The 26,213-nt window shown below is 40.0% G+C and overlaps 1 protein-coding gene across 1 annotated transcript in view; it reads left to right on the plus strand.

Moving 5' to 3' along the window:
- srrm3 (serine/arginine repetitive matrix 3) overlaps window positions 1-26,213 on the plus strand; it is a 65,083-nt gene that overhangs the window by 693 nt on the left and 38,177 nt on the right. The window lies entirely within an intron of this gene.

The raw sequence follows: 26,213 nt of genomic DNA on the forward strand, positions 1-26,213 counted from the left end.
ATGATTAAGAAAGTTTGCGGTTTTTCTTGGTGTCATTTTCTGAACATTGTGTCATCCAGAGCTGCAGGCTGGAGTGTCAGGTCTCAAAAGTCAGTATTACCTGATGCACGAGACTGTGCATAGAGGCATTGTTGGATTTTGACAAGTGGTGGATAATTTGAGTGTTTGAAAGAAGCAGATCTTTACTGATAGGCCTGCAACAATTATATGATTAATTAATCAGTTGATCAAGGGAGACTGTTTTGATAATCGAATAATTGTTGCATGATTTTTAAGCCTGAGTGTCAAACATTTCCTGATGATCATAAACGTCTCTGGGATAGGGTTAGGACAAAACAAGACATTTGAAGATGTCACCTTTATCGTCACAGACATTTTTTCACTGTTTTCTGACATTTATCAATTCTGCAGATTTGGTTGATAATTTAAGAATTGATAGTTGCAGCCCTACAGCGTAATTGGGCTCCTGATAAAACCATAAACATGTAAATCCCATATTAAATAATCACAGTCAGGTTAATCCAAGTCCATTGCTGTGTCCTCTGCATATAAAGGTTGTATGAACGCCCAGCAAATATTAAAACTAATAAATCAGCAAAATATGTTGTATTTGAATTTTACAGGAGAGAAAAAGATTACATTTCATTTTGTACAGCAGTTTTCCATAGGGACAGTAAAGTGACGACGTGACTGTGACACTAGATATCTCTAAACAGGACTGAAACAGTCATTAGTTGACTGACAGAAAATGAATCAACCACAGTTTTGAGAATTAATTAATTGCTTGAGTTAGAGGAAAAAATGCCTTTTGTTGTTTCCAGCTTCTCAGATGGGAGGATGTGCTGCTTGTGTCTGCTTCAGCTCACTGTAAATACAATATTTCTGTTTTGTGGACTGTTTGGAAAGACAGGACTACATTTCAGATGTAACTTTGCCTTATGGGGAATTGTGACATTTTTACTGTTTTCTGACAATTAAAACAAATAATTAATCAATTAGCTGCACATGAATTTAACTAATTGTTAGCTACAGCCCCATGAATCAATAATCAGCACGCAGTAAAGGACATGCTGCTCTTGTAAGGAAACATCAGCATGAGCTGTGTGAGTGACAGAACAGCAACAGTGGTGACCAAGGACTCCGCTGCGTGAGGCTTGGTCTGGCCAAACTGAAATACAGAGCGTATCTTGGAAAAGCAGTCTTCCATTTTGTGACATGGTGCTGGTGTGGGAGAGATAGGTAAGAGGCTGATAGAGGGGATTAGGTTGCATTAGGATGTGGCTGCTCATATGAGGGACACGTCAGTCACTCTTGCTCTATCTTCCTCTGCCATCTGTCTTTCTCCACGTAGTATCTGTCACCTGCCAGCTCTGCATTCACATTGTTCAAACACACTCCCTCCTCGCTGTCTGCAGGATCTCAGTGGTTTTCCTCGTTGTCCTCCTCGCCACATGCAGCCTCTGTGCAGGCCTCCCTGCACACACGCTGCTCCTCCTCTTGTCCTACTTCCTTCTTTGGCTCTCCTGAAGGGCAAAGCTGCTGTCGGTGAAGCTTTGAGGGGGAGGGCTAAAGAGGGACAGTGGCAGAGAGAGGATGAAAAAGTTGTTTTTAAATCAGGTTCAAGTGTTTCAGGCAAGTAGCATCGTAGCAACTACCAAATTTCAACACAATAACCGGACATGACCTGGTGATATACTCTGATAATGTGTTCAAAAACAGAGAAATTGCTGCAGTGTCAGAGCACAGCAGGGGTGCCTCTGCTTATTCAAAGAAAGCCGGGCCTCTATTTCTTTTTGTGTTTTATTTAAAAGCCTTAAACATCCAAAATCCACAATGGCAGTATTTGTAGCTGAGGAGTTCAGGTGGTGAATGCAGCATCCCTTTAAGGAACTTGTGGGGTTTTTATAGCAAACTTATCATGCTGATCAGAGGAGGAGATTGAGTTGGATCTCACACCACCAGAGGGAAATTGTGCCCCTTTAGTGTTTATTACAAAGATATTTGTGACTTGCAGTGCTGATAAGACGCTTTAAACTGTCAAATTAAATGACAACATATTGGCCTTTGTTCAGTCATTTGTTTCTGTACTATCAGGAAAGCCATTAATTTTTTTACCCTTCACATGATTTTATAGCACTCTGTTTTCCTTATTATTTAGTTCATCTTCATGACTGATAGTTACAATAATGACTAGTTATAAATGATCTCTCACAGATGAGTGAGAAAAGTAAATAAGTATGTTTTTCACCATCTGAATTCCTGCTGTTATGCCTCTTTAGTGCTGCTAAGACAACAAATACAGATGCGAAGAATATCTAATACATTTTGGCTATAGGCAGTGATGCTGTTTTCCGTACTAGCAAATCTGGTTTAAGATCACATCATTTATTCACATTGCACTTTAATGAAACTTTGCAATTTTAAAAATGTTTTTATTTACTTCTGCTTCAGAACAATAAAACTGAAAAACAAGTCAGCAAATAAAAGCATGATCTCTTGTATGTGTTTCTCAAACCAGATTCTCTGTAATGATAACATCCTTGCAGATGTGACAACAGAACAAGACAATGAAGTTGACTGACCTCCTGTCCTAATAGGCGCTATAGGAGATATCCTGATGCTATAACCTCCAACCACTTTGAGCTTGAAGAATTATTAGCAGCAGCTGTAAGACCCTGGTCTGATAGAGGTCGATACCCGGCACAGTCTCAGTCCTTGTGAGACTATTACAAGCTCTGTGCTGTTGTGTTGTGTTGTTGCCGTCACTTGAACCTGCAGCTGCCCACTCTCTGGCCAAATGCATCGCCTTCCTCTCCCCCACACACACCTTCTTGTTCTGTGGCAGCGCTCACCCCATTCAGAACATCGTTTTGAGTCTTCTACTTTTGCATATGCACAAAGAGACACACAATCAGGTACACACTCTTGTTTCTCTGAGTTTGTTTCATCTAATTTCTTTGTGTTCAGTGTTTTTTTTATATAGTTTATCTTCAGGAGTTTCTTTTATTTTTGTTACATTCACAGCAAATATTACAACAGGGTGGTGTAACTGGAGAATTTCACTCATCTTAGTAACTGCATAAGACTGACAATCTATTGTATGTGGATGAAGATGTTAAGATTAGCCTCAGTACATGTTATATAGAGACCGTCCTCCTCTCACGTCCTCTTGAAACCACTCCTGATATACAGAGGTGATTACGCTTTTCTTGTGAAAGTTTGGATTGGCAACATGTACGTCTGCATTGTAACTTTAGGCCCGAGGTCGGCTTCTCACTGTGTGAAATCATTTTAGTGAGTTGGAAGATCAAGAGAACGCCTGCTTCGTCTTTTTGATCAAAGGGAGCTTAGCCCCAGATTCATCCTCATCAAGAAGCAGAAAAACTTAGATCAAACATTAAAAACTGAATAATTCAAGTTTTTTTTTGGAAGGGGGGGGGGTCTTTTTCTAATGAACTTTGTCCCTTTCATACTGGTAATTGTTGAATAGAATGTTTTATTGAGCGTTTTCCTCAGCTCTATTAATACTAAATTAAATATTAGCCTTATTTTCCATTAAAATCAGTGCATTTTTCTATCAGATGTTTACGTGCATGTGTATGTCTGTATGTGTTTGTCAGTGGGTGAGAGAGATTGTGATAAGACACACAAAACTGCATTATTGAAGTCAATACAGTCAGGAGGAATTCTTCTTGAGTCGGCCCTGTTTGAAGCTGTCACCCAGTTTCTGCACAAAGGGCACTGTTTGACTGCTTGTTAGCCATCTCTGGGCTCAGTGTGTGTAACCTGTGTATATGTGTGTGGTACTGTCCCCTAGGGATCCCCTTCCTCTATCCCACTGACTTCAGAGCTGCTTTGAAGTTTCTTCAAAAGGGGGGCTGAGACAAAGAGGGGTTAGGGGAGTGAGAGCAGTGGAAACGCTTCATTTTTATCCCTGCAGTCACTCTGCTCATGGCTGAACCTCTTGCCTCATGATTTGGGAGTGATGTCATAGTGTACCTGGTGTTTTTCTGTCTGACAAAGTGCAGCTGCGTTGTCGCGGTGAGTACTTGGTGAGAGCCGCAGATGCCAGGAGAGCACAGTGTTAAGAATTTGCAGCATATTAGGGTGGACATGTAGCAGCTCTCGGTCAGCTGATGAATAATGGAGAGGATCAGTGTCTAGTTCCATCAGGTGATCCTGGTGTACTGCAGGACTGCTGTGTGTGTGTGTGTGTGTGTGTGTGTGAGGGTGTGTGTGTGTGTGTGTGTGTGTGTGTGTGTGTGTGAGGGTGAGAAGAATGGAGTGAGGCGCAATGAGAGCAGCTGCTGCACCCAACACACCCTCAACACAAAACCATCTGCCATGCTGACTCCAGAGAACTAACACATGCACACACACACACACACACACACACACACTCACCCACCCCATTGTCTCTTTAGCAAACACACACCCCACCACACGTAAAAAGAGAAGAATACAGTTTGACTGCTACTACAAAATGTATATTTGTAATTTGTCTAGTTTTTACTCAAATACACTATTTATATTTTGTCAAAATTGTCTAAAACTCTGCTTTTGTAAAAATATAATTGGATTTCAGTTAGTATTCTGTGGCAGCAGAATATATGTTTTATGTGGGTTAGGAGAACAGGGCTCCTAATTTTGCAGTACTGTAGAAAAACAGAAATATAAGCTAATTAACCAGCGTTAATTAGCTGTGTGAAAGCTGTAGAAATAAATGACAGAACTATGTTTTAATTAGGAAGTTTGCTTTATCCAAAAGCCACTAAAGATGAGGAGTTTAAATTTGCACCCCAAAGCCAAACTTGAGCTCTACACACACACATACACATAATTACAAACCACACACACACACACACACACACACACACACACACACACACACACACACACACACACACACACACTCACACAGTAAATGTTTTATTGATGACAATACTCTATTGAACACAGCCATGCAGTGAGAGGAGGTGTTTGTTTGTGCTGCAGGAAATCATTGTTTTGCTTTCTTAGTATTCCTCCGAAAACCTACTAAACCCTACTGCGGCAACAGATACTGTAGATAAAGCAAATGAGTGAGTGGGAGAAATGATCCTCTCAGCAGCCCATCCAGAGCTTTCATAAGCCTGGGTGGGTGAGGTGGTGGAGAGGATCACAACAAGACAATGACTCAGGGAGCAGCTATCACGTGAGCAAATGAGGCACAGCCTCACTAATGGCTTTTTTTTTTTTTTTTTTTTGTTGAATTACTAACCTCTTTCACTCATCCGTTAAAAATACTATTTAAAAGACTAAACCAATATAATGTCCCACTAGTCTCAGCTTGCAGTTTTTATGTCTATTTAAGTGACATTTATTAGGATAAACAGGATTTTAATTGCTCCAGAGATCACTATTGTCTGTGATTGTGTGTGTTGACTCACAATGGTTCACCATGAGTGAAGCCAGCACCATCAGTGCTGAGATGCACTGCATGGGTGGCAGAATTCCATGTATTTACCCCTGAGAGACGGGAAAAAAGCCAAGGACGCAGCGGAACAGAAGCAGGAAAAAGGTGATGCTGAGAAACTGTGCTGAAGAGATGAATGCAGGCGCTGACCTTTTCTGTCTTTTCTTTGCGGAGCATACTGGGAATTCATATCAGCCCTGCCTGCAGCAGTTGTCGCACCACCTTTTGCTATTTAGGGCAGGCCAGACCTAAAATAACAGTTTGTTCCCTTCATCATCAGCTCAGAGCTGGCAGACTGGTAGATTAACCTATTCTTATGGCCTAAGTGTAAAATCGATTCCTGTGCTTGTATTTGAGTTATGTTTATGTAAAAGCTTTGTAAATGTGATGTGTGTGTGGTGAATGTCAGCGTCTCAGGCTCAGTGTTTGTTGATCATCATCCATCGAATGCCTCCATAGCCAAATAAAGGTCTCTTGTAAATAGTAAATGACCTATTTAATAGAAAGTCCTGAGCATGTGTATGATTCATAGTTACTTCTCCAGCAGCCAGGGGCTTGACTTTACTCTTTGACTGCTGTCATTACCTGAATTACTGGACACTTGTTTTGCACCAAGGAATAAGGAATAGCATACATTACTAAAAAATCCTTTGATTTCTAAGAATAATAATTTAGAGTGGTCCAAAGAGATGAGCTGTGAGTAAAAAATTCAATTTTATAGTAACATATATTTATAAAGTGACTGAAATAAACAATATACAAATATGGGCAAAATATAGAAATTAAAGGAATAGGAAACAAAAAAGAAAATAAACAGGAAATGTGTTCAGTGCTGTTGCTATGAGCTAATACTGTTATTCCCTGTGACCCTGGTTAGGAATAAGCAGGTATAGATAATGGATGGATGGAGGGATAGTGAAACTACAGTTAGTATGAAAAAGACAACAACAAAGCAGCCTGTCAAAACCAAGCCAGTGTTGCCATATTATACTGTATAAACAACTGTACTTTCTGAATCTTTACACGTGCTTATATACCGAGGCTTCTCACTGTGTCTGGATATTCATTTCATACGCCAACTGATTTTACTAACAACTTTCTTTCAAACACAAACTGGCAGCAGGCATGAGTTAAATGTTAAATTGGGCAAAATAAGTCACTGACAATAGATAAAGACAAAGAGAAGACAGGACAAAACTCAAGCAGGGACCATCCCTTGTTTGCAAAGCCAAGCGTGTAAAGGCAGCTGCTGAGACAGCCTATGGCTGAAGCTTTCAAACAGTGGGACAGCCTGGATGTATCTATGGTAACTCTTCGTCTGAGAGTTTACAGGTAACGGACATGAATAGCAGTTAGGGAATTATTTAGGAGCTCCATCAGACAATGTTTTCTAAACACAGCCCCAGTTTTTAAATACACACCTAATATTGAATTGATATATGGTGGCTGGTGGGATATAAGGTGGTAGCCTCCAACGAACCCCTATCTGCCCCTCTCTTTGGAAAATCCACAGCCTATTATTAAGAATAAGCCATGCAAACAGAGCCATGTTAAGTCTGCATGCATGATACAAGAGTATTTACTGTAATTTGTAGCCTGTCTTCTGCAGCATGCAAGCAATGCATGAAAGTATCACTGGCAGACACAATCTGCCTTCACATTATTACACAAAGGTTAGATGTAAATGGAGAGTGTGAGAGGTTGTGTGAAAGCAGGCTCTATCTGGTTTGGTAAAGGTAATGAGGTCAGATATGCTGTTCTGCGGATGTTAGAGCTTTTTTTCTGTAGAGTTATACATTAGGCATGAAGTAACATATTACTGTTGTCAATAGAGGACAGCCACTCATGTACTTTTATTTTCATCAAACAGCCACAAGCAATCACTCAGACTAATTGTATCCAGTATAAAGAACAAAAGCAGCATGGGAGGCCTGTCCATCAACACCTCTGAGAGGAAGACTGCTGCCCCCATCACCAAACTGACTTTACTACATGGTAGCAGTGTTGGTGTAGTACATGTGTAGATTACTTTGGTCTGTACCAAAAAATACACAATATATTTTGGGTATAGTTATAGGGGACATAAATCCATCTATACTGCTTATCGTATAGAGTGCCACAGGAGCGTGCAGCTACCATCCAAGTACTAACCAGGGCTGGTCCTACATAGCATCTGAGATCTAACTGGATGCAGACATGCAGGAACAGGAACCCAGTAGGTTCAGGGATATACTCGGTGGTCTTGTCTCAACTAGCGAGGACTGGTCTGTGTTTCTTCCCAGAGCCCATGTTTCCTGCGAAGGACCATCCATGAGCTCCTCTGCAGTTGAATGCCACCCACAACAGCGTGTTCATATTTACATGGGCCCCGCTATGATCTGCGTTATTATTCTATGAAACTGTAGTGGGCATTGTGGACCAGTCAGTCTTCTGCTGTAGAAGAAGAAAGCTGAAGTAACATGGTTCTGTGTCAAACCTTTACAGTTTTGGTATTGTACGGTGCATGTGGCGAGTTCTGTTTAATTTGATTGTGTTTTTAGTTTTCAATGTTATACAGCACAGGATAACTTACATTCAACAGGGCATCTTAGCTGCAGCAGCTGCAGCAGCTGCTTCAAGCTGCAATAGCAGTGAGGCTGACGGATTTTTTGTGAATATAGTGTGTTCCTGTTAATATAATTTACGCATTTGAGGTTATTTTTCTTTAGAAACAACCATTTTGTAATATTTTTAATGTTTTCATAATACAAATAAATAAATATCTTACCGTAATTAAAACTAGGTACAGTTATTACATCAATTGAATTCTGAATTAAGCATTTTGCATGCAAAAATTTGAGGAGGAAAACCTTGCAAAGAGAGGCCCATCATTTTATATATTAGCCAAACAGAAACTACAAAAAGTAGAGCGAGTACTTCTAAAATAAATTACACTGATATTACCTATGTACTTTTACTTCAGGAGGATTTTGAATGCAGGACTTATAACTGTATCACAATCATTTAAAACTGTTGCTAATGTGTCATTAGCCTGTGTGTTTTATTTTGCCTTCCCAGGTGTGTACACACTGAAAAATAAAGGAAGTAATCAGGTTGTTTCAGCACAGCTTTCACAAAATAGGTTTATCAGCTTTAAAATTATTTTTAAAAGAAGCAATGTCAAAAAACAATTTCATGTCTCACTTTTGCAGAATGCCAACATCTACCCTGGAGTCATTTTAATAATATATATGAAATCATAAAACAATTGCATTTTCCCACTAAATCTTTTTTTCTCTTCATTTCTACATACTACCTATGCACAGAATTTATAGTCAGATTTTGTGGTGATCACATTGCCTGCAGGAATTGTATTTTTTTTTTTTTTTTTCAATTTCATTAGTCTTTACCTGAAGACTCATCAGGGTTGTCACAATGTTCCTTACACAATTAGCAACACTGAGGTGAGTCTTTTTTTTTTTTTTTTCAGAAGTTACCAGCAGTTGGATGATGGTCAGTAGAAATTCAGCAGTTGCATCACATTACATGTTTTGTTTGTAATACAAAACTAGTTTTAATTATAAGTCAGCAAGCAATTTAAACTTTTGTAATCAGTAGACTTGCACTTCAGTTGTATGTAAAATGTCTTTCACAGTGCTATATGCTAGCAGGCTGATTAAACTGGACAGAATAAATTTTCATTTGTGGCTGCAGCCACAGCAGACATTTTTTTTTCTGTATTGTTAAAGCAGAACTCTACAAATAGTTAAGCTTTATCTTCATACATATGAATATTAGGCTCAAGAGAATATAATGCAAAAAGAAAAGCATGCTCATAATGAGCTACCCAACAAGAGACAATAAAACAAAGAGACTGCAGTTCGAATAAAGAAGACAACGGCACACACACATACAGTGAAACAAAGCTGCTGTGGGAGCACAGCAAGGCTAAACACCGGCAGTGCTCTGCAGCAATTCACACAGCAGACTGAGCATTTATGGACCTTGCCAAATTCTTTTTGGGAGAATGTTTGGTTTCATCGCTCCATGTAGACCTTTGCTGGGTGAATTAAAAACAAGTATGTTGTCGCCGGCGGAAGCAGAAGTATAGGCTGAGAGGAGGATGCTGAGCTACTGTTTTCCTCTAAGGCTGTCACTTTGACCCTTGTTACGTGGACTGCGATAGCAGGCAGGGGCTTCATCGGGAAGATGGAGATAAAGTAGAGCATTTTACTGTTGCTGTTGTGTTTGAGTCGGAGCATTTTCACTGGCTGTTCAGCACCACTGTTTACTGCAGGGGCCCACTTATATTTACCAATCTGATAAGAGACATACATTGACAGCCTTTCTATCTCTAAGGCTCCCAGTAGCTATAAAAGAGCTTTTGTTGACTCACATTTTGAACAGTGTTATTGTGAAGACCAGCGTTCATAGCAGTAGGACGTTACAGGCTTTATAGCCTTCTTACATCAGCTGAGATTGTAGTCTTTTGATACTCCGTGATGCTGTTATTGTTTGATAATTGTTTTTTAGCAGGGAGATTGTGTGACAGTAATAACCCTAACTCAGACCCATCTCAGTTAAAACATACCCAAGGAAAATCAGAAAGCACTATAGGTGTGTGTCTTACAGAAGCACATTTTTAAGCTGTTAATCACAATAGGTTATTATTGTTTTTTGTTTTTTTTTCAAGAGGTATCTCTTTAGTGGCAGATAGGCTTTGGTGTAAATATGTGTCAGCTGAAGAGTCTTTGAAACATGAAATTGTCCAATCACCATAAAATGCAGGACAAAACTGCAATTTTTTTGTTTCTTTCAAGAATAAAAAATCTAAAAAATCTGTATCTTTTTTAACAAAAAGCTTTTAATACCTCCAATAAATGCAATTACCCATGGTCTGCTCCAGATAATATTCTGCAGTGCCAGTATTCTTTAAGGGCACTATGCTATGAAGTGACCCAGGCTTCCTCCAGAGCTGCACTACAGACAGTGTCTGACCTTTACTCACTCAATGAGGACAAGAGGCCCATGGATACCAGGCTGGAGCGAAATGAATACCACTGTCAGATCGCACGGCACCCTGGCAATTTTTTTGTCCTGTTCCACAAAAGCAAATACATGTGTGGTCCTGAACAGCAGGTTTTTAAATCTTTTAACTTTCTCAGGGCTCTGTCAGGGACAGGTGGAGGGTGACTTTGTCTGGTGTCGTGTCTTTCCTTCATACATTTGACTCTCATCTGTATTGTAGTCCTCCAACTCCATTGATTAACACCACAGCATAGAGCAGATCCTTTGCTGGATTTAAAGGAGTCAGCTGTCAGGGGAAATGTCATGCCCACTGCCTTTTCCATTAGGAAGAAACAGAAGACTGTACCTCCCCCGGGGCTATGCAGCTATAAGGTGTGAGCTATGAACCCTGTAGACTCTTTCAAAGCTTCGCATTATAATCAGAAAGCATGCGAGAGAGCCGGTAACTCAGAGTTCTATATTGCAGGCCAGTAATGAATATACAGTTCAAGGTGTGTACAAAGCACCGGGCTGTAACCCTGTAGCTGTGGCAGCTGGGCTGTTGTTAAAAGAGTGAGGATGTTAGCCATTTATTCTGTGGCAGCAAATATCATTAACAGAAGATGGACAGGATCAGAGCGGGTGAGTGGTGAGAGAAGTGGATCTGTGATCTAGTTATTTGCAGGATAAGTGCGTTAGAATCTGAAACTAAATTCAGATCTGAAACTAAATTTCCGTTCCTTGTGTGCCTTGCATCACTACAGCTCGATTTGCATACAGATGTTAGTTACTTAAAGAAATATTTATAAATAGAGTTTGAGAAATATAATCATTACTACTCTTAGATATAAGTATATGCCATTATATAGCCAGTAGCAGATGCAAAATATTAAACCAGGTTTAAACAGTGTTTATTCATGTTTACATACTGTATATCTATTTCGTGTCTCGATATAGCCTTTCCTACAGCAGTATAAGTAAAATAAATGTAATCTGAGGCAGAAACCCCCTTTCAGAATAAAGGAGTGGATGATTAAAAAGATTGAAATGAAAATAAAGGTTTCAAGGGAAAAATTGCATTTTACTGAGTTACTGGCTCCTTACAGGTACTTAAACTGATGTTTTTTAAAAAAAACTACTCCTACGATGTTTTTTTAGCCTGCCGGAAAAAAAAAATACAGTCAGTAGAATGATTACAAAACGGATAATTTATTTTTATTCTAACCCATACCAGTAACATCTAGTTTTCCGAATTTAATCTAACATTTTTGTATATAAGTGCAATCTTTCAAACTTCCTCAAAAACAGCTGTATGCGGAGATGAACTGGGCGATGCTGTGCGCGCTCCCGCGGACCGCAGTAAGCTGTTGGCGCAGCGCCGAGGTCGAGCCGTGCGCTGCGAGCGTTTGGTGACCTCACCGGCACCAAACCGGCCCCGGCACCGTGCAAGAAGACGCTGATATTAGAAACTGGCGATAAAGCCCCTGGGGTGACCTGGGGAAAAAAACAGAAAGCCGCTGTTGAAAGCCTCCAAAGCCCGGACCCAGCACCACCCACCATCTCCTGCTACATCGGTAAGAGGGTTTGGACCACTGATGGTGTATAGGGGGTTAGGGTTAAACCCTAGTCATTGGTTTGGACCTTACTCCAACGCACTTTACACCCTCTAACAGTTTTAGTTAAGGATTCCTTGCAAAGCAGTTAATTCGTATTCAACTCATTTTCTTAAGTCCCTTCATAATTTTGGCCAGTGTGGATGTGAAATAGGTTTTAGTTTGAATTCACAGGGGTGTAAAAACCTGATGAAGTAGTCTGGCTTATCAGCCCCTGTAAAATGGCAAATCATAGTTTTAAACAGGGCCGCTGCTGCCCTAAGCAGAATTATACTGCTGTGCCCCCTCCCCTAAATATTATAGAAGTTAAAAAAACCTACTATAGGGGTCAAAATAGAACTTTAATAAAATAATAATAAAAGTAAATAAACTGTATTTAAATTGTATTTTTTAGAAATTCCAATTGTAGCTCTACAGCAAAAAAAAAACAAAAAAAAAACAAATTACACATATTAAATAAAACATTTTAAAAGATTAAATGTTATTAAAATAAACAATAATAAATGGAATCAAAAATCAGCACTTATATATGTCATCTGCTGGAGCATTTCAATGTTCAAAATGTACAAAGGCATGCTTCTGCTTTTTCTGGAGGCCAAGTCATCAATAAGCTCATCATACGATAATGTCTTTGCTAATTCAGAGGTGATGCTGTTTATTGCCAGACCACTCAAGCGATCTTGTGCCATAGATGAGCACAAGTATGTTTTGATGAGCTTCATTTTAGAAAAACTCAGGAGAGGCAACAGTCACTACTATGTTTTTTTTTTTTTTTTTTTTTTTTTTTTTTTTGAGCAACTGGGATGTTGGGGATAGCCTCATATTTACAGTAGTGGTATATGCAGTATTAGTGGTGTAAAACGTCTCATCTAAGGGTCCACAGAAAACAAATAAGTCAGTGTCACAAAATGTTGTGATTCCTTTAAGTTACAGTACCAGTCAAAAGTTTGGACACACTTTACCATTGAATTGAATGAGAAAGTGTGTCCAAACTTTTGACTGGCACTGTACTTTGTCATTATTTATTATTTTATACCTTAGTTGTCAGGGATAAGGAAAAGGCCTAAGGCAACACGTACAATATTCTGACCATTTTTTGATTGGGCAAACTCACTCAAACACTACCATTTCATCTGACACAATTCAGAGAAGATATTGCACTGAATTCTGAAATAACTTTGAATGACAGCCTCATTGATTAAGTGCTAAGAATGAATTTTTTGCAAATGCACTGTTGCTCTAAAACACAAGCAAATGGGCCTAAGATAATCATATCTGTTTACTGAAATGAGGGATGTTTACTGGGATGAGGGAAAGTCCTGCGCTGAGCTGAGAGAATCTGCAGGAAGCCAGAATGACCAGTGCAGTCCTTCCACCCTCCCTTGGTGCTGGATTGGCCTCAGGAGACACATGGAGACAGAGAAGGATTGGATTAAAAAAGCATACTAGGTATACAGTAGAGAAATAGACATATGTACAGGAACTCACTGTTGCCAGCATGTAAGCAGCCGTAACTGCCAGGAGTTTAATGATTTGAAGCGTGAACAGAAGTTAAATAGGATTTTCACTTTTAAGATTTTGAAATGTTCAAACCACAAATCCAGAAAATTGACAAAATGAATTAAAACTTGTAAGCTTTAAAAAATAAAACTCAAGGAAACTGAATTTAGATTTCTGATATTCTGCTGTTTCAAACTACTATAGATGTATACAGCATATTACTCAAAGCTTTTCATGCGTTATTGACCAAAAAAGAGATTTACATTTAGTTATTACTTCTACTGCAAAACATCAAATGAAAAATGGTGACTCGCTGTTATTGTCTACTGGGTGTTAGACATTCTTACCTGAAGAGTAGCTGTTTCAAGCCACCGTGTGCTGTCTGAGATTTGATAATAGCAGACTAGAGCAAGATTTTTATGTGAGAAGAGCAGGAGAGACTGCAGCACAGCAGGGACTTAAGGTAGAGAGCTGGGCAGGAAACAGATGGCATTGGTAGAGGGGGTGGGGGCCTGGCCAGAGGATATTATAGCAAGTCTGGACACTCTCATCCTCTGTCCCCTGCCCCCCAGGGGAATAATAAGCTTGCCATGGCTGCTGCCCATATGGGGAGCTACAGAAAGGATATGACACAGGGGTGGGGGTGGTGGGATAATGTAACTGTTTAGCCATTTTGTTTTCTAATATCTAACTTTGGCTATCTAATGTGTGGTGACCGTGTTACTGTTGCAGATGTTTCAATACAGTCACCTTGTCAAGGAACGGAGTACAAAGGAAGGGAGTCAGACAAAGGTGAGGACTTTCATTTGGCCCCGTGAAACTGCAGGTGTTGATCAAGGTTAGTTTTATACCAGCGCAGTTGGCCATGCTTATGACTGACATAAAAACAAGGAGAAACACCCCGTATCTGGTGTTATTCCTCAATCCTGGCTACCTAACAAAGGCTCTGGTATTCTGTGTAACAGCTGCTGTATCGACTTTGTTGGGAGCAGTATTGGTCCTGGTGACATTTTTTTGTATTCATCACCTCTGGTGCAGCTGAGGGCTGCGTCTGACCTTTGAGGCGCCAAGTGGTAGCACACTAGCAGCCAGCTCTCCTGACCTTTGTGAGTGCTTTCACAGAACCCCCACCCCCAAACCTTTCTCTAGCCAGCTCTCTGTCCTCCAGACTGCGCTGTCTGGTAGTGACAAGTTGGATCTGCTGCTGTCTTCACCTCCTCAGAGAGCTGGCTGGTCTCCACAGCCTCTCTCTAGGTATAGACTCGCAGACAAGGATGGCAGAGGAGAGCCATCGGTGCAGCACAACTTCTAGACAGTGAAGAAGGTTTTACTGCAAACAGGCCAGGGACTCCTCTCTGTTGGGCTAGTGTGTGTGTGTGTGTGTGTGTGTGTGTGTGTGTGTGTGTGTGTGTGTGTGTGTTTGTGCGTGTACTGTATGACTATCAAAAGTATGAATAGTAACTGTCCATATGTCCAATTTTGTCTCTGTCATAGTGTTAAAAATACTGTATATGTGGCTATGATGTGTTTGTTATACAGTACAAAATTGAGGAAATTACCTTCATTAGCCATTCTGTCTGTGCTTCATGACTACAAATAAGGCATTAAGTTTATTCAGAGAACTTTGAAGAAACTTCTGGTAATAAAAGCTAGCTGTCCTGGTATCCTTGTCCCTCAGTGATTAAATTTCCTTACTGATCACCTCAGTTTATGCACAGAAGGATTCACAAAGCTTCTACTTCCTAGTCTGTGTATTAATATACAAACTGTTGTTTGTACTGAGGCTGGGGGATTATAACAGGATGCCTCCTCTGTAAAGTGCCTTAATCCTGCTCCCGGCTTGCAGATTAGAAGCTCTGGCGTTTTGAAGATTTTTACTCAATATCAGCTCCCTCCTCTGGCATGTAAACACATTTCAGCACTGATTATCCCACAAACATCGCTTTGGAACCCCCCAAAAATACAGCCCTCATGAGATATAAAAAGGCATTACTAAATTCACACATTCTTGCCTGTATACTCTCCAGGGGCAGTGCAGTGAAGCCTGTGTTAATGCTGAAATATTTGCCGCTTTATAACCCACGAGCACATAGTCCTTTCTGACAGATGGCCAGAGGAGATGGGAAATCAGAGCAGGCAGAGGAAGGTGGGATGTCCACTGTGACATTCTCAGTTTGTCTCATGTTATCTTCCTTTTGCCATGACCCGGGTGCTTCATGCATGGCCACCGATATGAAACGTAGCAGATTGAGATGTAAAAGCAGAGCGATTGGTAAGAGCAACACAGCAGAGGAGGGAGGAGGAGTGACCGATCTCACCTTGACAGTTTGAGAGAAGATGCTAAATTGCTTTTTTTAAAAAACAAACTCCTCTATCTGCAGCTGCAGGGTGCATACATGTATGTGTGTCTCTGCAGGGCAGTGAGGTGTGTGAGGAGCTGATGACAGATGGTCATCATCACTGTCAGCAACATATCTGTCAGCATGTCCTTATCTCCACCTCTCTCATCCTCTGATGGAAGTGTGTTGTTGTCGTGTCTCTGTTTTTCTTACAGTACAGGGATTGGCTTGAAGCTATAAAAATTTTAAATGATAGGGTTCTGTTGTCTCAGCCATCAGTCAATTGATTAATTAATCAATAAATTTCTCTTTCAAAGCCCATTCCATGTGACATTCTCTCTTTTTATCTCTGTCTTTCACTGTTTGCTCTTTTATTTTATTATCTGTGCCATATTCATTTTGTCTTTAAATGTGCCTAATTTGGTTTGCAATGTTTGTCCACAGGGCCACTCTTAAGCTTAGGCTTTTTTGGGGTGGGGGGTTACTGACACATTGGGTCAAAACAAGGCCTTTTGCATTTTGACTCAGAATCAGTAGAAGCTGTTTGTCCTCTTAGTTAATCACATAATATGAAGGGAATGCTTCCTTATCATGACAGACAGTGGATCTGCTGTGGGTGATCGTGTGTGTGTATAGTGCTGGTGAGATTTGGGGCGACTGAGGCCTGAAAATATGAGGAAAAATAACAAAACCTTTCCTAATCACTCTCCTGTGGTGCAGCACCACACAGCGCTCCTGATCTGCAATCTGAAAGGTGGTCCCTGTGGATATGTACTGCAGATTATAGAGAGTACAAATATATGTATATACACTATGAATGCTGTGAGGGAAGGAGGCGCAGTGTACAATCTGGTCTGGCAATCCAACATGAAGGTTCAGAGATCACAATGTAGGAGGAGAAAGGTATTTTTGTGTGTGTTGTCTTGGTGAGAAGAAGGGCACTATATGACAGGCAACACAGTACATCCCCCCTGAGAAGCCTCCCCCAGTAACACCTGTCCTTTTCATATCTGTGTGTGGTTTATTACCGTCGTGTAATGCCGGTGTTAGCCAGCAGCAGTACCTGAATGTAGATATCATTAGTTGGCATCTCTAATTGGAGCATGCATGCAAATTATACCCTTTTATTCTTATAGATGATTGCATTCACAAGCAGCCAGCTGTAAAAGAGAAGTTCATAGGCAGGTTACATTCTGTGTTCATTACAATGCACAGGCAAGGCAAGGACTCCTGCTATGAAATAGAAAATGTTACAGCCAAGCATTTTTACTGTCATCTTAAACAACCACCAGTATTAAATAAATGACAGTTGCGCCTATATTGAAACAGTCACCTGATGATTTCAAGAGGCACACCATGCAGAACCGTCTTCAACAGACTGACATTTTCCCTTGTGCCCTTAATTTGAAAGGGAATGTCAGGGTTGCCTTGGAGACACGCTGAGCTGGAAGCTTGCCATTGTAACTCACCTGAGCCGTCACAAAAACGGCCACCGCTGCGTTTTAAGAAATGACATAGTAATTTCAGCGTAGGTGGTGATGAGGATGATGAATAATAAAGGGAAAATAGGATTTATCACTGGTATTGATTTGTCAAGGCCTATATGTGCTGCATGTGTATTTGTAGCCCACACTGGAATTTCTAACAACACAACAGAGTTACATTGTTAGTGCTACATTAACATAAATTTAACAAAGCGTAGAACAAATTATTATTTAAGGGCCATAAAAGCATATAGTCTATTTTTAATGTATTGCTTCTACCTATCACTGTAGACTTCTCATGGTCTAGTAATCTTTCTGCTTTGGCTTGCTGCAGTTTCCATTTATTTTTATACACCATGAAAATCCATGAGGAGAGTCTTGACACTTGATGGAGTTGTGTAATCGATTACAGTAATCATGACTTTTCATTTATTGTGGGTCCTCTATTGTTTCAAAAATCTGGCCACTAAACTGTAATAATAAGAAACCACTGGCCAAATGCAACAATAGGAAACTTAAAATGTATTAAATGCATTTGAACAGGAAACACGAAAGTACGCAGTAGTTGTAGTGTTTCTCATTGCTGCACTTCATCTCAGCACTCAAACTTTACTGCTTAAAGAAAAATATCTAATTAGTAGGAAATAAAAGTTCAGCTTGTTAGATACAGTCCAAGCGTTCCATAGCAGCTTGTTTATGTTCCAGATGTTACAGCGTTGTCGCAGCCTTACCTCGGCTTGCTGAGCATCCAGTTTGTAGCTGTCCCCATCTTATTGCCTCGTCTTACCAATTATCCAGCTATCGTGGCAGCGCCACCAGCACTCCACCTGTTAGCTTTAGCTCTGACAGTCGCTTCATTTTTAAAGGGCGTTGTGTAAACTGTCAATACAGTTCCAACAATACAGCGAAGTATAAATCTTGTTCTCCGAAGGCATTTTGTTAGATAAGATTCACTTTTTTCTCCCAAACTGACATTTACTTTTTTCCTATTCCATTTGAATAGTTCTATCTACTGTATCAACCCCAGAAAAGCCATTTTTTCTTTTCATTTGTCTGTCTAATGTGTCGCCTTTGTCTCGTTTAGCACACACTGCTCTGTGCTTCCCTATTATCCTCTATTTTCCTTTCCCTGGAGCAGCCTGGTGCATCCAGAGAGCAGTAATACAGTTACAGTATGTTGTGTGGTCAACTTTGTTTTACTGAACCCTAAGCTTTCTTATCCTCAGTCAATGTGGCCCTCACCTTATTAATACCTGCTTTTATCTGCTACCTTTTCCTTTGTTGTATCTTGATGAGAGATAGGGATGCATCAAGAGCCCTTGGCTGACAGCTGAGAATGCCATGACTCAGAGAACAGTCCTCTTATGAAAGTCTGATTCATCCAGTCAGCAGGGCAGCAGCGTCCATCAGGGCAATGGTGTGTCCTTGTGATGGCATGAATGGCATTGTAATAATTACTGGATTAAATCTCCATAGAATCTGATGTGAAAGTTGACTTAAGCTTATGAGATGCTGAGTATCATTACATTAATGTAGCTTGAAGCTGAACTACATCCTGCATCCCCTCTCTCATATTCCTTAGATGTTCCATTCTTCTTAGGCAACTCACTGTGTTTGTTTGGAAAACTGGATCTTTTTGGCTCCTGAAAAGCTTCATTCAAATGAGAGAAAATGTTAGAAAAGAAAATAATGATTTGTTGTAGTGCTTTGTAGACACTACATGTTAAGTCATTATTTTATTACCATAGAAACCAGTGAACAAATTTAATTTCTAAGCATTTGAAAAACAAAACTGTAGAAATAAATAGCTCACAGCACACACACTGCATAATTATGGCTATTGTTATAACTTTTAATAATATGGGTAGGAGTAATAAACAGTGTCATCAGATACTGTGTTTGGGTTTAATCATTCCCTCTGTTAAATCTAGTCGGTCCTTTATTCAGTGCTCTAAACCTCCTGATTGTCTTTTTTGACATTAATGAAGATGTACTCTTTCTATTTTATAGCATTGGAAATAGTGGTGGCCAGTAAAGCACTTTCTCAGCACCTTGCTAGACTCGTGATAAATGGTGTATAGTTGCCCTTGTCCAACCTGAAAGCCACCATTGTTTTTTTTCTCTGTCCTCCCACTGTTTTAAGTTTGGAGCGCACTGTTCATGTTGAAAGAATCATTGTTTATTATAAGTGCTGCGACAACAAGGACAATGCCATTGCTTTATTTAATGTGAAGTATTAAAAGGGTATATCGGTGGGTTATATTATTGTGTGAGGAGCTAAAAAGCCGTTTTGGTGCAGCCCAACAACCTAATCAAGAAGGATCAGACTTGCAGATGGAGAGATGTGAGGCATAGATAGACAATGTGGTGAAAGGACAGGTGCCCGAAAAACAACAGGAAATTATCAATATGTTCAACAATGACAGCAGTGGCATTTAAAGGAAGCTGCTTTAAAAGCCATGGCGCCTTTTGGCCACATTTTGTGTCAGAAATCTAAGTCAGGATTCAGTAAAGTCAAGAAATCACACAGATATGGATACACGTATTTTTAACTTCTTAATGACTCACCTGAATGTCCATCACAAATAGACAACCACTCCCCAATTTCTTCTACTTATTTACTTATTTATATATATGTTAATGTTATATAATGTTACATTTTTGCATTTTATAGGTTCAGAATGGACAAAAATGAAAATGAAAAGAAATGTATTTTTGTACTTTACATGTCAAAGTTCAGCTTACATTTACTTTTCCACATTTAGTTTTAACTATGCTGAATATACCAGCCTGGAAATGCCAACATAATTACTGTGCTGCTTATCTAGCTATACATAGCGATGATGACGTGTGTATTTACTGGATATTATTAAAGCTTATAAACATAGAGTACTGTACATATGGACATGGCACATAAGGCTCTAGCTATAAATAAGAATGCAATGTTTTGGTCAACATGCCAGATTTAATAAGGACTGAAATGCATTGTTGGCTCTGCTTCCTTTTAAGTCATATGTTACAATCCAGCAGCAGATGCGAGTATTACAATCTTGGAAGTGCATGTGTGTGTTGTTGACCGAGAGCTGGAAGAAAGAGGCCCTTATCTGAATGTTTTTCTTCCATCTCACACTGATACGAAGGGCTAGGAACACTGAACACCATGGACACTGATATAATTAGTGTATTATGTTGATATTAGAATTAAGCTCAAAGTACAGATTCTGTGTTTCATGGTGGCACTAATACAGTGCCATAACACAGAGCCACACACAGAGCATGGCTGTAGCCTTTTGGTCCTGTTATTTTAAAAGTGGTTACCATTAAACAGCAGGTGAACTCAGGAGAACAGAACACCAGAGTGTGCAAATAGTTTTTTTAATAATCATGTTTTCATGTTAACCACAAGGTGTGTTAATGAAAATTCAAAGATCACAAATCTTTATTTTTTTAAAGTAAAATGGCAATATTTTAGATGACATAATTGATTTACTTGTGTATTTGGTTAGTGAAAGATATAGATGTAGCATTTAGATGGAACAGAAACAGATAAAGAGGCTGACTACTGCCAGGTCAGTAAATTAGCTGTAATTGCTGCTTGTAATTCATCAGTGTTTTATAAAGGGTCTGTTGCTTTCTCAGTGATATACTGTAAGAATCTGCACTGTACAAAGTGAGATAGCTCTGAGAGTCCACATGACAGACTGGAGTGAGCTCTTGCATGGTAGTTGTTATAATGTTAGATGTATAAGTGCTTTCTGAAGCAACAGAGAAGCAGAAGCAAAAAACACAGCTGGGTTTCTTTTGCTGTCATGCCTTGTCATCTGCCTCTTCTCATCTGGCCTCTCTTCCCTCAGTGTGAGTGTGTGGGGGGTTGTAATAAGGTTCCGTCGTTCTACGTTTAATTAGCTACAGGTTTCTACAGTAATTTGAACCATTCATTCCACATGTGGAGTTATGTTTAAAACCGAACAGACAATGACATTTAGCAGATAATCCTACTAAACAAAATGTTGCTACTAACTCTACACTGATGAATGAGAAATGTCATGAATCGTTTTGTAAAACAACTAAATTTGGTATTAGATGGTAAAAAATATCAACAAAATCATTTGGTTCATTTGCCTGGAGGTAATTGAGAGCCTAGGTTCCCAGTGTTATTAACCAGAGATTTTGAGCTCATTACTTATCATCCTGCATGATTTTTGTTACACATAAAAGCTTCATGAATGCAGTTGAGGGCCACTGGCTGCTGATTATTACCATCCTGGAGTGGTGTAGGGAGCAAACATGTATTTAGAATCAGCCTTTTGGCAAAACTGTACCTCTGTAAACTCCTGACAAGTTTTATTCCAGTGGGAAATGACAAAGGGCATTGAATGAAAGTTTGAGTGCTCTTGTTGTTGTTTTGCTTTCACTGGTAGAAGGTGGTTGTTATGTGGGATGAAAGTAGCTGCTGCAGTGGAAGAAGTGAAGTCTCAGGGGGCTGTCCCTGAAGTCAAGGAGCGATCGTGTGCTGCTAACTGACAGGCATCACATTGTATCAGGAAGTTGATCGCTCTGCGCTCCAGAGTGTTGTGTCAAATAAAGAGCAGTGGCACAGTCAGATGGAAGAGAGGACAGTCTCATTTCTGTGCTGCAGCAGTCTGGAGATTGGCTTCAGATTGCTGCAGGCACAGACTCTATTCAGCCAGCTCTCACTTTGACTGGCTCTGTCATCCATTCACAGAGGGCAGGTGGAAAAGAGATAGATTTCATCCATTTCAATACCTTGTCTTCCGATGTCTTCAAAGCATAGTGTTAAAACATGATTAAACAGGTGGAGTTGTGGAATATTATAAGAATCTGTCTCTGCAGTTTTAAATGAGACACAGGAACTTGACGAGGAAAGGGCCACCTCTGATGAAAAATGCATCTCTGTTTCTCAAATCCTGTTCATTCTACAAGGCCAGGGGTTTTGAAAGCCTGACACGCCCCTTGGACAAACTGAGACACCTGCACCACAACTACACAACCACACAGCCCTGTTTGTTTTTATTTTCAATAGCTGACTTTTTGCCCACAGGTTTTCAACACCAGGCAATTATCTGTATGTGAATGGACAGAGGAGCGTGTCCGTTCTCAGAAATATAAGAACTGTATGGATGGGAGATTCTTAACTTTAGCTTCATTTCTTATTTACATTTGACAGCTAATCATGCTCTAAGTCTAGGAACTACAGTTACCATTATTTGGGGACTTGGTTTTATAAGGTATACAACCAGGTATAATGTTGCAATGGAGTCAATTTCAATTTATTTATTTTATTTTATATGTATAGCCCCAAATCACAATGCAGTCATCTCAAGGCACTTTATAAAAAACAAAAAGAAAACCCAACAAATTCCTTATGATCAAGCACTTGGTGACAGTGGAGAGGAAAAACCTCCAGCAGAACCAGGCTCAGTTTGGGCGGCCATCTGCCTCGACCGGTTGGGGTGAGTGGGTAGAGTTAGCTGTGCTGCAGCTAAGGACCTGTTTTTTCTTTTTGACCTACAGTATATTTGTTTACAGACTGGCATCATTAAGCATATGCCACATTAGCTGTTAGCAGTTCCCGTTGGCAGTATACTCATGGGCATACAGACCAGTATGTCCATGGGTACAACTCTGATACTGTTTAATGTAAATGTAATGATTTCCAGGTGGTTTCTGGTGTTGTAAGGTGCATCTTCTTTCAATGATTTCTAAGCAGATTTTTAGACATTTATTCTCAGATACTGGGGATAATGACATCCCAGGAGATGTGCATCTGAAACTGTCTATCATATCTGTTCAGATTTCACAGTTACCACTCACTTTCCAATGAAGATTGCAGCAAGTTGACTACTAAGTATTAAACTGACTCCTTTCACCTCCTGCAGTATATTTGGCTTATGTTATGAACTCTGCTTTAGGCCGTATAACTACTGCTCATACCGTAGCCCTAGTGACTCCTTATTGACCCTTTGAGGAGTCACTTTTGTGCTGCCCTATATCATGAGCCCTCTAACTTTAAATTAGATTTTTCTTTGAAGCTTACTGCATGTTGGAACAGGTGCTACAGGTGCTCCAGCGACCTTGCCTCTATAAGAAGCCTATATTGAAACATCCCCCATTCTGTCAGGCCAAACATTGCAGTTAATTTGATCATTATCATAGAGAGTGGTGTGAATTTCATGGAAATATTTATAGATGAATAATTGTAGCTGATGGGTTGTGTGAAGTTAGGATTTCAGCCATTGGGGAGCAATTTCAGTTCAGAGGGAGGAATATACTTGAAAATGACAATAATAATGTTGGGATAGCGGTTGGATTCGTGAGAAGAGCCACAGACTGCGTGCACTCCACAGCACTTACTGGCATGGTGATGAGCTAATTTAGACATAGCATGTCTGCTGGACATTTAATGAATTCTATAATAGACAGTGGGTTTAGACAAGCAGTGCACGAGGCAGGCTCACCTCTCTCTGCATTCCCAGTATGAAGGAGAGGCAGGAACAGAAAGAGGAAGTTGCTCTTATCTCTAATGAATAAAAGAAAATGACTTTTTTTCCCCTTATGTTCCACTGTCCAATTTCTGCTGCCCTCTATGCAAGATGAGTCACATGGAGAGGTTTTACTGAAGCGTTTTTAAACATGATTTTATCCTTATGGGATTGAGATACACTTTGGAAAAAGAGATAATTTATTACCTCAGTTCCTTTTGTTTCTTGTTAACAAAATTCAATAAGACTCCAAACTGCATTTGGAAAGAGGATTTCAACACTCCACAGTATTATAGTACAGCTAGATTTTCATTTCACCCTCAAAGGCACACTGTGACTGTATCGAAATAAAACTGCTCTGCTGGCTGAAAGAACATTGAGCCTTTTATTAGTGGAACAAAGGCCAAAGCAGTTGACAAAACCTGAAGTGCAACTTCACTTCAACCAGCTGAGTAAGGAAAGACAGATGACCGAGGCTGATGAAGTGCAGTGCTATGTCAAAGAAAGGCGTGACATTTTTATTTTGTAACTTATGTAAGTTCTGTGTTGGCTCTGAGGGGAAAAGTCAGACTGCACTTTATCTGTTTTACTGTATTTATGACTCTGTAGAAGACTTGGTTTTAAATGCTACAGCAACATCATATGCCTTGCAGCTTTAGCTAAGCAAACACCTTCCTCCACAGCCTTTCCTTCACAATCATTGCAAATTAGTTCAATAAACAACTTTACAATTGTTATAGAAAGGGTTAATCATGCAATTGCACATCAACATACCAAAGAAACTTCCTCTAGTTAACTTAAAAGTCTGATAATATGTGTAGCTGCTTCGCTTTGCCGACCACCATTGTCAAAATCGGATATTCTGTTTTTAATTAGCCAGTTTTTCTGATGCATCTAAAAATACTGATATATCGTCTGAAAACATCCACTTTGTGTAACTTAGTTCTTGTACTCATCTCCTGTTTCCAAAGCTGCTGCTAAAGACGTCAGTTAAAGACAAAGCTTTGTTAGTAGAAATAGGTACCTCTGCCTTGTACCTGTATGAACCGTGTGATGTTTCAGCAGCAGTGCATATATTTCAGTACCATGGACAGCCAATGTTAGGAAGCCCTTAACCAAATGTGTGTGTGAAAAAGGAAAAAACGTTTATGTGCCAAAAAGCCACAAAGGGACTTTTTGTGCTCATTTGTTGTACCATTTTTTTGGGAGTAAAATGTTCTAGTTTATTGCTATTTTAGTATTGTGCTTCTGTCATGATAAATCTACATGATCAGTTTGACTTTCTATGCTTTTCCCTAGAATTGTGCTCAGTGTTTGCACTGAAGACTGTGTTGACTTAGCACGCCTCTCCCCTGCCACCGACCCCGTTAATCGCATAAGAAGCAGCCCTGTGTTAATCATTTGTCCCCTGAGACACTGCACATGGCAACAAGTTTGAGCAGTGTGAATGTGGTGCAGCTTGTAGTGAGGTGAGACAGCTGGTGCAGATGTAAACCAGCTGAAGACGCAAAGAGAGATTAAAAAAACAGCAAGTGATCCATGTGGAGCAGAACGGGTCAAACTGTCAAGTCTGTATCTCTCCAGACTGTGAACCCACAGCTAAACTGTGTGCCAGGATGAGCCCAAGATGTCACCTTGTCGGCAGCATCTCTGTCTTCCTCTGTGGTGACACACACAATTCTCTCCATGTAGCAAATGGGACAAGGGTGGTTTATTTGTCACCCTCTGTCTCTGAGGTTGCCAAGGATGTTTATCCACCAAAGGCTAAACAATTTCAGCTGTCTTCTAATAAAACTCACTCTGTATTGCTCTCACAGCACTGCTTACTTCATAGTTTGTTGATTGTAGATATGACTTTCCTGTTCATATTGTCTGCTTAGCTCAAAATGATCCACTGAGTGACTTTTACTAGTAGTTCAGCTCATGAAAGTGTAGTGTTTGCAGTTATTAAGTACTTACCGTGGAATCCCTCAGCATAGAAGCATCAACCAGGCTCCTGTAGTTATTCCCTTCTGTGTTTTACTCCCGTCCTACTCTGTAACAGAGTACAAAGTTCTCTTAACTACAGTCAAAGCTGCACTCTCATTTCACTCTGTGCTGTGCCTCCCAAAGCAACAGAAAAGTAAGTGAAGTCTTTTGCAGAAACTCATTTTCACTTTAGCTTAATGTCTTTTCAATAAAATCAGCTGAATTGTGGGCCTGAGCATGAATTTACCAAATCAGAGTAGCTGTTTCCCGAAAATGTCGGGTGAAAATCATGGGTTTGTTACCAGGAGGGCCTGAGTGCCCAAGACATGATTTCCTCTATAATGGGATTAACTATGGTCCTCCCC

Source organism: Mastacembelus armatus, chromosome 14, assembly GCF_900324485.2.
Source record: "Mastacembelus armatus chromosome 14, fMasArm1.2, whole genome shotgun sequence".
Classification (NCBI taxonomy): Eukaryota; Metazoa; Chordata; class Actinopteri; order Synbranchiformes; family Mastacembelidae; genus Mastacembelus; species Mastacembelus armatus.